Raw genomic sequence first — 16,164 nt, 5'->3', positions numbered from 1 at the left:
TCCTTCCGCTGTCTGCGCTTGTTTTCTGCATGTTCTCGGCGACAAGACTCGAGGTGCTCAGCGCCCTCCTGGATGCTCATCCTTCACTTAGGGTGGACTTGGGCCAGGGATTCCCAGGTGCCGGTGGGGGACGTTGCACTTTATCAAGGAGGCTTTGTGGGTGTCCTTGAAACCTTTCCTCTGCCCACCTGGGACTCACTTGCCGTGTAGGAGTTCCGAGTAGAGCGCTTGCTTTGGGAGTCTCGTGTTGGGCATGCGGACGATGTGGCCCGCCCAGCGGAGCTGGTCGAGTATTTTGACATCCACATAGATGAGGTGGTATGAAGGTCAACTAGTGATATGGGCCAGTTGATTGTATACATCTGGACAGGAGCAGGAGGGCTAGTTAAAAATGTGGCTCAGTCAATTAACACTGAATGTCTCCCTAAGTTGAGTGTGTCGTGCAGTTGTCATCCTGACTACACAGGTGTTACTGCAATGATGTCCTCTGGGTCAGTGCTTGTGTTCAGCTTGGGCCATTTTTGGAAGGTGGCTTCCTGCTCCACTGGGGCTTTGTCAACACTTTGCTCCTCACCTGTTTATAGTGTCCTGGAGCCGACTACTGCTAAACCGATTAAAGTGAGGGCAAATACCAGACGGCCGACTGTTCAAAAGCCCAATGGTAACTGGTGAGATTGGAGCCTTGGGCTGGATTTTCCGATCCTTTGAAACCCGGAGCGGCGTGAAAGGCGGCATTCAGGTCCGGTTTTGCGGCACCGCTCAGCAGCACCGCTGGGAAGAGCTGTGCCGGCTGTGCGACGCCTGTGGTTGTGACACCGGCAGGAGTTTGGACTTTTGCCCGATCCGACGGCTGGAAGTGCGCCCGCAATTGACCGCCTGGGAAACCGGTGAGGTCCGGCATTGCCGGCGCCGGTGAGGAAGGTAAAGTGCTCCGAGTGTAAGTGTGAGTGTTTATTCTTTACATTTTTTCAGTGATTTGTGTTGTAGTGGCGTTGGCAATGTTTTGGGGATGTTTTTGTGTTTTTTTTTTCAAGGTTCCCCAGGCCTCTCTCGGAGCGCACACGGCCCGGCAGTTTAGTTCGCGAGTTTCCCATTTTTACGCTTCGAAAAGTGGACAACGCCTCCCTTCGCGCTGCGCTCCCTGACGCAGGGCCGAGATGGCGAAAATTCCTTACCAAAGCGCAAACTATTCCCGGCCGGTAACTTTCCTGGCCCACCTCCGATTTCGCCCCGAAAAAAGAAAAGCCTAAAAGCCAGATCTTGTCTCTGGTGATGTTGGGCAGGACCATCCCTCCCACAGCAACACTGAACCAGTTAATGGTTTAATTGCAGGAAAATCCATATTGATTTGACTCTCAGCCAAAGGATTCAGCTGTTCCATGGGTGAATAAACTTCAATTTAGCAGGTAAGCTAATTCCTCTCCGGTCGTATCCATTTCTTCCAGTGTAAAATTGTAGCATTGTTCTCCGCACATTCCATAGCACATTTAACAAGCAACAGCAGGTTTAAAAAAATCATTAGCAATTTCAGTCCCCTTTTTTGAGTGGAACACAGAGAGTAGTGTAAAAGAGGAAAAATAAAGCTGACAATTTCCGTATCCACCAATTCTAACATCCATCTCTCTTATTGATTCGATTGAACAACAGCCGAGAACACCCCCATGGAGCTTTAGTTATCTTGTTACCATAATAACTATGTCATTGATTATTACCAATCTGACGTGCCAGCCAGCATCAAAATCCTACTTTCTTTAGCATAAAGTAGTTTGATGGCAGTATTTCAAATCGTCCTGACTGCTTTAGCTTTTATAATATTCTGTTTACCCTTCATTTAATTTCATCGGACTCTCTGCGTCAAAACCTCGCCTAATATCAAAATGAGATACGATCACCGGAAATTCAAGATGGCAGCAGCACTACTCATTTTTGGAAGTTTGGTTTGCAAAGCTTCATGCGGCAGGAATGCATTATCGGGAATTTGAGTTCATTTTAATGAACAGAAAACTGGGTATGCTGACTACCGCATCTAAATACCTGAAATGTGCTCCTGTCCCATTGTCCTCGACTGGCAAGGGCAGCAGGCGCATGGGAGCACCATCACTTGCAAGTTCCTCCCACAAGTCACACACCATCCTGACTTGGAAATATATCGTCCGTTCCTTCATCGTCGCCGGGTCAAAATCCTGGAATTCCCTCCCTATCAGCACTGTGGGAGTACCTTCACCACACGGACTGCAGCGGTTCAAGAAGGCGGCTCACCACCACCTTCTCAAGGGCAATTAGGGACGTGCAATAAATGGTCTTACCGGCGACGCCCACATCCCAGGAATGAATTTAAAAAATCGCAGAGTCTTTTATCTGTGATGTCCCTTAATGTTTATTTCTTTTAAAAATCAATCTTACAGCACAGAAGGAGGCTATTCGGCCTGTGCTGGCTGTTTAAAGACCTATCCAATTAATCCCACTCTCCTACTCTTTCCCTATAGCTCGACAATTTTCACCCCTTTAAGTATTTATGGTTCACGCGCCTAAATCCAGAACTTGCGGGGCCTCTTCGGGAGCTGCACACATGATACACACCCAGAGAGGCCACAATTTCATGGCCAATAATTTATTAATAAATAATAATAGGGCTGTAATTAAGGACAGGTGTAACTCACGATCATCACATTCGGCTTTGTTTGCTATCAAAGAATGAGATGTGAATCTAACACACCACTCCTGACCACAATGAAGTCACCTCATCTGAAGGAGAAGTCATTTTAGTGCAGCATTGTCTTCAACAGAAATGAGCTGATCTGCGTACAGGCTTGGCCAGCAACAGCACGGAAAGCCAGACACACAAACCAAGACTAACAAAAGCCTTTCAGTGTAGCTGTGAACCTAATTAGAGCTGGAACTCCCCTTCAGATTTTAGTGAGAACTGTTTTGTTATGGTATAACACACTTATAGCGATAATTGAAATTATAATCATCTTGTGCTATTTTTAGGTACAGTTGAAACTGTAATTTTATGAGTAAGTGCTGCTGCCACAGACCATTGGGAAATGGGAATGCATATTTCAGGTGCAGAGGTCAGTGTACCTGATATTCCATCCATTAAAATTAGCAAGAGAGTCCGTAATCAAATTTACAATCTGTGTTCTCGTCGTGTCAAGCTCCCTACAATTTTGCAGTTTTAAATTTATTTATCACTATGAAAATATAATCCGTTTATTTTCTGAGAAGATCTATTGATGAAATAGCTATCGTTCTGTTTCCTAATCAGCTTTTTTCAAACGCTGTTGCTTTTATCTGAAAAACTGTATCTATTGCATCTGAAAAAGGCAGGTGACATGATTTGCCCTTTAACATTACATTATCAATGAACCTCCAGAGAGATTTTAATCAAGGAGTGTGAATTATAAATAACCTCTGGCCGTTCGACTGACAGCTGCCAGTATCATTGGGACTGTAAGGCAGGGTGAGTCACTGCATTCAGGAGAGACAGGAAAGGGGAGAACATTGGTGACAACAAAAAGAAAGCGAATCATCCATCTGATGTTAATGTCCTAATTAAAGATTTTGAATAACTTAACCTTGGATGGTTTTACTTTGCAGCATGCTTCTGATTGCATTTCTACTTTTTATCTTATCAGCAAGATTTCATATCATCGTGAGATTTTATCAAGTAAGAATTCATACAGGATTTAAAAAAAATTCAGTAATTAACAGAGAAAACAACATTAAACTGGACACTGAAGCCACACAGGTTATTATATTTTAAGAAGAGCCTTCAGTGGGATTTTTCTGACTGGGATTTACTTTGATGGACTATAGAATCAAATTCACGTATACTAAAGAAAGAAAGACTTGCATTTATATAGCGCCTTTCACGATCACCGGATGTCCCAAAGCGCTTTACGACCAATGAAGTACTTTTGAAGTGGAGTCACTGTTGTAATGTAGGAAACGCGGCAGCCAATTTGCGCACAGCAAGCTCCCACAAAAATCAATGTGATAATAACCAGAAGTCTGTTTTCGTGATGTTGATTGAGGGATAAATATTGGCCAGGACACCGGGATAACTCCCCTGCTCTTCTTCAAAATAGTGCCATGGGATCTTTTATGTTGACTTGAGAAAGCTGACGGGACCTCGGTTTAATGTCTCTTCCGAAAGACATCACTTCTGACAGAGCAGCACTCCTCAGCACTGCACTGGAGTGTCAGCCTAGATTGTTGAGCTCAAGTCCCTGGAGTGGGACTTGAACTCAGAGGCGAGGGTGGTATCAACTGAGCCACATCTGACACTCAGTGCACCTTGAAATACAAACAGAGCATATAAGTTGACTGAGATACAAGGCAATGGTTAAACTGAAAGGTTCTGATACCTCGGCTTTCCAATTGGGATGCTGGTGGGACTTCTGCCTGCCAGTGAAATTTCTGGCCTCAAGGTCATTTGCATACTGGAGGTGGGCTTCCCTATTTCTCCCGACAGCCGCATTGAACTGGGACCAGAAGTTGTATGCGGCAGGCCTGCTACAGTGGGGTGTATACATAAGAACATAAGAAATAGGAGGAGTAGGCCATTTGGCCCCTCGAGCCTGCTCCGCCATTCAATAAAATCACGGCTGATCTGATCTTGGCCTCAAATCCACTTTCCCGTAACCCTCGACCCCCTTATCATTCAAAAAAAATCTGTCGATCTCCACCTTAAATATATTCAATGACCCAGCCTCCACAGCTCTCTGGCGGTAGAGAATTTCAAAGAAATTGCTCCTCAACTCCGTTTTAAGTGGGCGACCCCTTATTCTGAAACAGCCTCTGACCAAAAAAAAAATTGTATTATTATAAAAAAGTACTTCCTGCCACTCTGAAAGCTACTGCACAGACCACTCTGTTGATCACATCTCTGAGGCCCAATCCACCAAACCTAGGCCGTGGTGCCCAGCAAGCACACAGGCGCCCCTGGTTATATCGATCAGAGTGACGTGACATGAAGGTGCACAGGGTCATTCAACAATCACCAAAATAAAAACAGTTTTTATTCCTTTGTGAAGGAGGTATATCAAATACAAATATATGATTATATAGAGAAGTGCACCAATGCAATGTCAGTCACTGTATAATGAGATTCATCACCATTGTGAGGCTTGCAATGGAGAAATTTCAATATTAAAGAGAACTATAAGAGGACTGTCAGAGTTTTCAGTACGGATGCTCTGTAACAGGAATTCAGCCTACAACCCTTGCATTGAGTATTGTAATTCTAGCATGTGAACTAATCTGACATTGGTGACAGAAATAAATTCCTTCGGCATTGACTCAAAATGTGATGTTCAAATGAGAGGACTCAATGATTCAAATTTAGATCACGCATTGTGGTTCATCGGGATGTAAAAGTCTTTTATTCTGAACTTTATTGGTTCTATTCAGAGGGATACTTCTCTTCAAGCGACTATTTTATTATTCCAATTGCTGCACTCTCAGCATTGTGATAGGAGGGTGATGAATTTTACTGTTAGAGTGTATGCTCAGTTCTCAGATAGGATGGGTTTCTTTGAGTAATGTACATATTACTGCACAGTATGTGACAGATCTATTTCATTACTTAGCACAAGAATGTGAATTTCTGAGCATTCAGCCTTTATGTTACCATTGGGGACCTTCCTAAACTATTTTGTCGATTTTTATGTAGAACATTCCGTATGACTGATTTAGGAGATTTCCATCCATTTGTCCATCTTTATCTGAATTAAAACCCACTGCATTCAAAATCATGTTCCCAAACTAACTTGAGTAAATGTGAAGATTTATTCAATTGCTCTCCCAGCAGACAGATCGAAGTGAGGAGCCATGTCATATTCAAACAAATCCATAATGGCTGGATTTTGCGGTGGGTAATCATAGAGATTTACAGCACGAAAGGAGGCCATTTCGGCCCATCATGTCCGCGCCGGCCGACAAGAAGCTATCCAGCCAAATCCCACTTTCCAGCTCTTGGTCTGTAGCCTTGTAGGTTACGGCATTTCAAGTGCACATCAAATTTTATTGTGATGAGGGTTTCTGCCTCTACCACCCTTTCAGACAGTGAGTTCCAGACCCCCAGCACCCACTGGGTGAAAAAAAATTCCTTCAAATCCCCTCTAAACCTCGGACCAATTACTTTAAATCTATGCCCCCATATTATTGACCCCTCTGCTAAGGGAAATGGGTCTTCCCTATCCATTCTATCGAGGCCCCTCATAATTTTATACACCACAATAAGGTCTTCCCTCAGCCTCCTCTGTTCCAAAGAAAACAAACCCAGCCTATCCAATCTTTCCTCATAGCTAAAATTCTCCAGTCCAGGCAACTTCCTCGTAAATCTCCTCTGTACCCTCTGTAGTACAATCACATCTTTCCTGTGACATAATGACCAGAACTGCATGCAGTATTCTAGCTGTAGCCTAACTAGTGTTTTATACAGTTCAAGCATAACCTCGTTGCTTTTGTATTCTATGCCTCAGCTAATAAAGGCAAATATTTCGTATGCCTTCTTAACCACCTTATCTACATGGACTGCTACCTTCAGGGACCTGTGGATATGCACTCCAAGGTCACTTTGTTCCTCTACATTTTTCAGTGTTCTACAATTTAATGTGTATTCTCTTGCCCACCTCACACTTCTCAGGATTGAGTTTCATTTGTCACTGTTCTGCCAACCTGACCAATTCATTGATATCTTCCTGCAGTCTACAGCTTTTGTCTTCATTATCAACCACACAGCCATTTTTTCTATCATCTGCAAACTTCTTAATCATGTAGATCATTTAAATAATTAAAAAATGTTTTTTTATTTTTTGAAAAGTTTATTTATGATATTTCAGTTTCTACCTTAATGCCATGTGTATGTCCCAATCTTTATTTCACTCTCTGTAAAATCTTTAAAGGTGAATTGACAATCAGTGCTTTTTATTTCCTGGTTTGCAGTTCATGAAAATTGTTCAATGTGATTGCCTGCTTAGACACCTCACTGCTGCGCTATGCTGGAGATACCCCTTTGACAGCAGTACAATCAATTTAATATCGAGAAACCTAGGGCCCAAAATTCAGTACCGCTGGAAAGCTAGTGCTCCCCCCACCTTTTTGTGGTCATTAGCACCAAAATGTTTCAGTGGTGGGCCATCCCATATTCAGCTCCAAAAGTGAACAAATGGGTTCCAGCGCTAATGAACCCTTCCAAAGTGGATTGTTCAGTGGCGTGGCTGAAATAATTTGAGCATTATCACCACTGGGAAATTCAGCGTGCAGGTAAGGGTTTCTAATGAGTCAGCTGTTCCCTGGCCTTTCTAAAGGCCAGGGTTTGTAGCAAGGCCCTGAGGGGGAGGAAGGAGGTTGGAAGGATGGCTGGTGTAAGAGGTGCAAGGAGAGCCAACAGGTTCACTGATATGGAGCTGGAGACACTGATGGACGGTGTGGAGGACAGAAGAAGAATACTGTTTCCTGACGTGGGGAGATCTGGAAGACAGGCAATACATAATGCATGGAGGGAGATTGCAGGGAAGGTGTCAGGCACCTCCATATATGTGAGGATGCACCCTCCCAGGAGGGTGCTGGCCAGTCTGCACCCGGTCCTTTCAGGGTGGCGATGGGTCGCGCCTCCTAGCTCTGGGGTGACAGGGATCCTCCTCTTCCTCCTGCCCGCTCTGGGGTTCCGCAATAGAGTGCAGCCAAGTGGACAGGGATATCCCTTGTCCCCAAGCACTCAACCGCAATCCTGATTTGGACCGTTGAAGATTGTGGCCACACTGGTCTGGCGTAGAATGAACGAATCATGGCTGCTGCCTCCCTTGCCCGCTGCCTGTCTGCACGGCGCTGACAGCGATGCCTTCTCCTGCGTGCTGCCCTGCTTCTGAGCAGGTGTACCAGGTGTCGCCCTCCCAACACTCCTCCCATCCTCAGGGTGAACCCTGCCAAGCAGGTCTCTGCAGCCCACAGGCCTCCACTACTGACTCAGACCTGAAAGTTGTACAAAAGTTGTATTTGCAAACCTCTGGGCAGCACTCAGCAGGTTTAATGGAGCCAAAACAATTAATAAAACTTTATCAAAGGCTAAATACTGCGGACCATGGAAAATGAAATAAAAACACGAACTATTTACCTACCAAAGGGCCCCAGCGGTGTCGCGTTCGAGCACCACGTCGAAAACCTCGCGGGGGAACTGCCGGGAAAAGTCCTACCTTTTCCTCGGTGAATGTCGCTGTGGTAGTCCCTTTCCAGCGGCCCGCACGCTGCAGAGCTCATCGCTGGAAACTTACCTTTACAGCGGCTTCACCGCGCCATTTCCGGCGGAAGTGAACATCGCTGAAATCCTCCCCGAGCTGAATATGGCTCGGGGAGGGCAAAGTACCCGACCACGGCGGCTGTCCGATTTTTTCGATCGACCGCCCAAACTTCGCGGTAGCCATCCTTTCGGGGCCGGTGAATTTCAGGCCCCGAAACTTTTCACCAGAGAGGTTGTGAGATCTTTGAGGTCAGCAGTGATTGTTGTCGCTTCACTGCTGACCACAGATTCCGAGCCATTGTGTGATTTGCTCAATGATATTTAGGACTGGCAATTACTTTTGAATTCAGCTGACAGTTATTCCAAACAATAATTATGTAAGAACAGGAACGATTCAAATCATTGAGTCGCTTTGGAAAGAGATAGATCGAGCCATTCAGCTTTTGGCTGTAAGAAGAAAAGATGCCTTTCTTAATCTTGTTCATAGACTGACCATAGGTGGATATCTTGTAACTTCAATGATTTTTCCTCTTTGGATGTCAGTTGTGCAGCATGCAACACACTCCAATGATCTTGGAGACATTGGTGGGGCGCTATAGAAACATAGAAAATAGGTGCAGGAGTAGGCCATTCGGCCCTTCTAGCCTGCACCGCCATTCAATGAGTTCATGGCTGATTCCTGCTTTCTCGCCATACCCCTTGATCCCCCTAGTAGTAAGGACTTCATCTAGGGCCCTTCATATTGGTCAGACATCTGAAAGGCAACTTCAAGCCTATCATATGTTCAACCATCATCGTGGCGTGTTCCTCCTAAATTGTAGCCAGGAACTGGTGTTGTTATTTATCTTGAGTAGTTCCTCAGGTGTATGAGATGTTGACAGGGGGCACTGCATCAAGCAATGTTCAAGTGCTTGCCTCGGCTCTCTACATTCACATCTGGGGCCGTTTCTCAGCTTCCACCTTCTCATATTGTCACCAATCTCTGCCACCCCAGCTCTCGCTCGATTTAGGGTGCAGCAGTGTTTCTGTTCGCGGTCAGTGCCTGGAGGGAGTGCGGGTGCCGGCTTTTGGTCTGAAGTGTAGTTTTATTTACGTGACATCCCTTCCTTTTGTTCCCTTCTTCCCCAAATACTAGGCAGATTCCTATTGGATGCACATATTGCAGATTATAATTTCACCGATTAAAAATAGCTCAGGCAAAGGTACTGGTTGAAAACTTACAGAAATAACCCGTGAAAAAAATGAGCTGCCAAAAATAAGCCCAAACCAGGATCTTCACCGAGAGGGGCCAATAATCCAGTAGCAGGTGCTGAAGCCCATTAGATGCCCATTCCGTCTATTATTGACCCGAGGCCAACGATTTGCCTTAAGTGTCTCGTGTTCCCCAATGTAGCAAATGAGCATGAATGGTGTTGGCAAACTGTGCATAAACTGTGACATTCCTTATTATGACCACATTTATAAGACTCACTGAGGCTCCGAGAACAATTAAAATTCTGCAGGTCTTCCTATAACCTGACTGGAGCAGCTGAATTCAAATTCTCAAATTGCTGTGGTGGGATTTGAACTCGAGTTCTTTGAATTATTAATCCAGGCCTCTGGATTACTAGTCCAAGGAGTGGCAATGCAATGTTTTCAAAAATACACACCCCAACCTCACTCCTGAGAGAGAGAGAGAGAGAGAGAGAGAGAGAAAGATGGGTCATTGGGACTGCTGCCACATGGAACCAATATCGCTCAATGCTAATTACACATCATTTAGAAGCAGTCAAGCACGAAAAGTACAAAATTCACTAGCATTATGTTATTGAGGTGTATAAAATTATGAGGGGCCTAGATAGAGTGGATAAGAAGGAGCTATTTCCCTTGGCAGAGCGGTCAACAACCAGGGGGCATAGATTTAGAGTAATTGGTAACAGGTTTAGAGGAGATGTGAGGGGAAATGTCTTCACCCAGAGGGTGGTGAGGGTCTGGAACTCACTGTGAAAGGGCGGTAGAGGCAGAAACCCTCACCACATTGAAGGGGTGTGTGGATGTGCACGTGAAGTGCTGTAACCTGCAGGGCTATGGACCAAGAGCTGGAAAGTGGGATTAGACTGGATAGCTGTTTGTCGGCCAGTGCGGACAGGATGGGCCAAAATGGCCTCCTTCCGTGCCGTAAATTTCTATGATTCTATGATTATAATTTCTATGATATTTAAAATCTTGGCGTAGAAATTCATCTCGAGCGGAGGAGCAAACCGAGTGGTATGCCCATTATATGGAATTGGACTGACTGTCAGGTGCTGTGTATAACGGCTGCCCAGTCCGATACCGCCATTTTGCGCCTCTGCCCGAGATGAATTTCTAGGCCTGTATGTCTGCATACATTTCTAGCCACTTTGTCCATTATAAATTACAATAGAAAGAAAGACTTGCATTTATATAGCGCCTTTCACGACCACCGATACTTTTGGATTGAAGTCACTGTTGTAATGTGGGAAACGCGGCAGTCAATTTGCGCACAGCAAGCTCCCACAAACAGCAATGTGATGATGACCAGATAATCTGTTTTTGTTATATTGATTGAGGGATAAATATTGGCCAGGACACTGGGGATAACTTCCCTGCCCTTCTTCGAAATAGTGCCATGGGATCTTTTACGTCCACCTGAGAGGGCATATGGGACCCAGGTTTAACTCTCTCTCCTGTGACAGTGGGAACTGGTGCTCTCCACTCTCTGTCCTGTGACAGTTGGAGCTGGTGCTCTCCACTCTCTCTCCTGTGACAGTTGGAACTGGTGCTCTCCACTCTCTCTCCTGTGACAGTTGGAACTGATGCTCTCCACTCTCTCTCCTGTGACAGTTTGAGCTGGTGCTCTCCACTCTCTCTCCTGTGACAGTTGGAGCTGGTGCTCTCCACTCTCCCATCCTGTGACAGTGGGAACTGATGCTCTCCACTCTCTGTCCTGTGACAGTTGGAACTGGTGCTCTCCACTCTCCCATCCTGTGACAGTTGGAACTGGTGCTCTCCACTCTCCCATCCTGTGACAGTTGGAACTGATGCTCTCCACTCTCTGTCCTGTGACAGTGGGAACTGGTGCTCTCCACTCTCCCATCCTGTGACAGTTGGAACTGGTGCTCTCCACTCTCCCATCCTGTGACAGTTGGAACTGGTGCTCTCCACTCTCCCATCCTGTGACAGTTGGAACTGGTGCTCTCCACTCTCTGTCCTGTGACAGTGGGAACTGGTGCTCTCCACTCTCTGTCCTGTGACAGTGGGAACTGGTGCTCTCCACTCTCTGTCCTGTGACAGTGGGAACTGGTGCTCTCCACTCTCTGTCCTGTGACAGTTGGAACTGATGCTCTCCACTCTCTGTCCTGTGACAGTTGGAACTGGTGCTCTCCACTCTCTGTCCTGTGACAGTTGGAACTGGTGCTCTCCACTCTCCCGTTGAAGTAGGAGGGAGGGCTTTAGTTTCCTGAACAATTGGGACCGCTTCTGGGGAAGTCGGTCAGGTACACCTCAACAGAGACGGGACCAATGTTCTCGCGGGTGGTTTTGATAGTATGGTTGGGAGGGCTTTAAACTAGCTTGGCAGGGGGATGGGAACCCAGGAGAGGGCTCTGAGCTAGTTAGAGTGGGTGAGAGCTCAGATGAACAGAACCCCAAGAAAGAATGCAAAAGGCAGGAGGCAACAGAGCAGAGTAGCACTGGGGTAAGTGTAAACCACAAGGTGATAGGAAGGGACAATATGTATGAATATAAAGGGGCTGCAGGAGGGGTCAAAACTAAAAATCATGGTTTAAAAACTAGTATTAAAACACTCTACCTAAACGTATGCAGCATTCGAAATAAAGTAAATGAGTTGACGGCACAAATCATTACAAATGGGTATGATTTGGTGGCCATTACAGAAACGTGGTTGCAGGGTGGCCAAGACTGGGAATTAAACATACAGGAGTATCTGACAATTTGGAAAGATAAACAAGAAGGGAAAGGATGTGGGGTAGCTCTGTTAATAAAGGATGATATCAGGGCAGTTGTGAGAAACGATATTGGCTCTAATGAACAAAATGTTGAATCATTGTGGGTGGAGATTAAAGATAGTAAGGGGAAAAAGTCACTGGTGGACGTAGTTTATAGGCCCCCAAATAATAACTTCATGGTGGGGCGTACAATAATCAAGGGAATAATGGAGGCATGTGAAAAAGGAACGGCAGTAATCATGGGGGATTTTAACCTACATATCGATTGGTCAAATCAAATCGCACGGGGTAGCCTTGAGGAGGAATTCATAGAATGCATACGGGATTGTTTCTTAGAACAGTATGTTACAGAACCTACAAGGGAGCAAGCTATCTTAGATCTGGTCCTGTGTAATGAGACAGGAATAATAAACGATCTCCAAGTAAAAGATCCTCTCGGAATGAGTGATCACAGTATGGTTGATTTTTTAAACAGATTGAGGGTGAGGAAGTAGTGTCTCAAATGAGCGTACTATGCTTAAACAAAGGGGACTACAGTGGGATGAGGGCAGAGTTGGCTAAAGTAGACTGGAAACACAGACTAAACGGTGGCACAATTGAGGAACAGTGGAGGACTTTTAAGGAGCTCTTTCATAGTGTGCAACAAAAATATATTCCAGTGAAAAAGAAGGGTGGTAAGAGAAGGGATAACCAGCTGTGGATAACCAAGGAAATAAAGGAGAGTATCAAATCAAAGACCAATGCGTATAAGGTGGCCAAGGTTAGTGGGAAACTAGAAGATTGGGAAAATTTTAAACGACAGCAAAGAATGACTAAGAAAACAATAAAGAAGGGGAAGCTAGATTACGAATGTAAACTTGTGCAAAACATAAAAACAGATGGTAAAAGCTTTTACCGATATATAAAACGGAAAAGAGTGACTAAAGTAAATGTTGGTCGCTTAGAAGATGAGAAAGGGGATTTAATAATGGGAAATGTGGAAATGGCTGAGACCTTAAACAATTATTTTGCTTCAGTCTTCACAGTGGAAGACACAAAAACCATGCCAAAAATTGCTGGTCACGGGAATGTGGGAAGGGAGGACCTTGAGACAATCACTATCACTAGCCGGGTAGTGCTGGACAGGCTAATGGGACTCAAGGTAGACAAGTCCCCTGGTCCTGAGGAAATGCATCCCAGGGTATTAAAAGAGATGGCGGAAGTTATAGCAGATGCGTTCGTTATAATCTACCAAAATTCTCTGGACTCTGGGGAGGTACCAGCGGATTGGAAAGCAGCTAATGTAACGCCTCTGTTTAAAAAAGGGTGCAGACAAAAGGCAGGTTAGTTTAACATCTGTAGTGGAGAAAATGCTTGAAGCTATCATTAAAGAAGAAATAGCGGGACATCTAGATAGGAATAGTGCAATCAAGCAGACGCAACATGGATTCATGAAGGGGAAATCATGTGTAACTAATTTACTGGAATTCTTTGAGGATATAACGAGCATGGTGGATAGAGGTGTACCGATGGATGTGGTGCATTTAGATTTCCAAAAGGCATTCGATAAGGTGCCGCACAAAAGGTTACTGCAGAAGATAAAGGTACGCGGAGTCAGAGGAAATGTATTAGCATGGATCGAGAATTGGCTGGCTAACAGAAAGCAGAGAGTCGGGATAAATGGGTCCTTTTCGGGTTGGAAATCAGTGGTTAGTGGTGTGCCACAGGGATCGGTGCTGGGACCACAACTGTTTACAATATATATAGATGACCTGGAAGAGGGGACGGAGTGTAGTGTAACAAAATTTGCAGATGACACAAAGATTAGTGGGAAAGCGGGTTGTGTAGAGGACACAGAGAGGCTGCAAAGAGATTTAGATAGGTTAAGCGAATGGGCTAAGGTTTGGCAGATGGAATACAATGTCGGAAAATGTGAGGTCATCCACCTTGGGAAAAAAAACAGTAAAAGGGAATATTATTTGAATGGGGAGAAATTACAACATGCTGCAGTGCAGAGGGATTTGGGGGTCCTTGTGCATGAATCCCAAAAAGTTAGTTTGCAGGTGCAGCAGGTAATCAGGAAGGCGAATGGAATGTTGGCCTTCATTGCGAGAGGGATGGAGTACAAAAGCAGGGGGGTCCTTCTGCAACTGTACAGGGTATTGGTGAGGCCGCACCTGGAGTACTGCGTGCAGTTTTGGTCACCTTAATTAAGGAAGGATATACTAGCTTTGGAGGGGGTACAGAGACGATTCACTAGGCTGATTCCGGAGATAAGATGATAGATTGAGTAGACTGGGTCTTTACTCGTTGGAGTTCAGAAGGATGAGGGGTGATCTTATAGAAACATTTAAAATAATGAAAGGAATAGACAGGATATTTCCACTGGTCGGGGAGACTAGAACTAGGGGGCACAGCCTCAAAATACGGGGGAGCCAATTTAAAACCGAGTTGAGAAGGAATTTCTTCTCCCAGAGAGTTATGAATCTGTGGAATTCTCTGCCCAAGGAAGCAGTTGAGGCTAGCTCATTGAATATATTCAAATCACAGATAGATAGATTTTTAACCAATAAGGGAATTAAGGGTTATGGGGAGCGGGCGGGTAAGTGGAGCTGAGTCCACGGCCAGATCAGCCATGATCTTATTGAATGGCGGAGCAGGCTCGAGGGGCTAGATGGCCTACTCCTGTTCCTAATTCTCATGTTCTTGTGTTCTTATGTTGTTATTAATGTTGGGGAAGTCCAGAACCAGGGGTCACAGTCTAAGGATAAGGGGTAAGCCATTTAGGACCGAGATGAGGAGAAACTTCTTCACCCAGAGAGTGTGAACCTGTGGAATTCTCTACCACAGAAAGTTGTTGAGGCCAATTCACTAAATATATTCAAAAAGGAGTTCGATGTCGTCCTTACTACTCGGGGGATCAAGGGGTATGGCGAGAAAGCAGGAATGGGGTACTGAAGTTGCATGTTCAGCCACGAACTCATTGAATGGTGGTGCAGGCTCGAAGGGCCGAATGGCCTACTCCTGCACCTATTTTCTATGTTTCTATCCAAAAGTCAGCACCTCCGACAGTGCAGCACCCCCTCAGCACTGCACTGGAGTGTCAGCCTAGATTTATTGGTCAAGTCCCTGGAGTGGGACTTGAACCCACAACCTTCTGGCTCAAAGGTGAGTGTGCTACCCACTGAGCCACAGCTGACACATTCATGTTCACATTTATAATGGAACTTGCTTATAGGAAATTTCCATGGTGTAAACCCATTGACAAGGTGATGTAATTACAGAGTGACATGTTTAAAATGGCAGTTTCCATTACAAATGTGGTCATAGGAATTTATGATGGAAGCATCTAAATACGGACAGAATGTAAGAATTTAAGTGGGGATTAAAATTTGCCTGCATTGCCTGGTTCAGTTATTCCCAATCTGTATGGTCGGTCTCCCATCAACTCTCCAACTTGTTTTCCCTTGATCTGGCTATGGAGCTCAGCATTGATTCTTGTGACTGAACACAAAAAATATAGTCAGAAAAAGTGGGTGACATACATACTGCATGAATGGTGCTGAAATAGATAACGGTGAAGTTGAGAGAGATCTATTCACACATTCTAGATTTATTTCAGCTTCACCTGTAGCTATTTTTGATACCATTCATGGAGAACGTATCTCAGCCATTTTTTCTTACAGTGGCAGCACTTTACACTTTCCTATATTGAGTTCTTGTATTTGTCTTTTATCTAATTCAGTTTTGCAGGTCCTTGGCTGCCTCTTGAGATTTGACTGCCCTTCCCCACTGTAGTTTGGAGGGCGTGAGTAAATGTCCTTCCTTCTGTCGTCGGATCTATTTATTGATATTCCCATTAAAGAAGGAACTTGCATTTAGAGTGCTTTTCATGACCTCAGGACAACAACAAAAACTTGTATTTATATAGCACCTTTAACGTTGCTTCACAGGCATATTATGAGATTTAAA

This window comes from Pristiophorus japonicus, chromosome 17 (genome assembly GCF_044704955.1).
Source record: "Pristiophorus japonicus isolate sPriJap1 chromosome 17, sPriJap1.hap1, whole genome shotgun sequence".
Taxonomy (NCBI): domain Eukaryota; kingdom Metazoa; phylum Chordata; class Chondrichthyes; family Pristiophoridae; genus Pristiophorus; species Pristiophorus japonicus.
The sequence above is the reverse complement of the archived record's forward strand: the minus strand, read 5'-3'. Positions refer to the sequence as shown.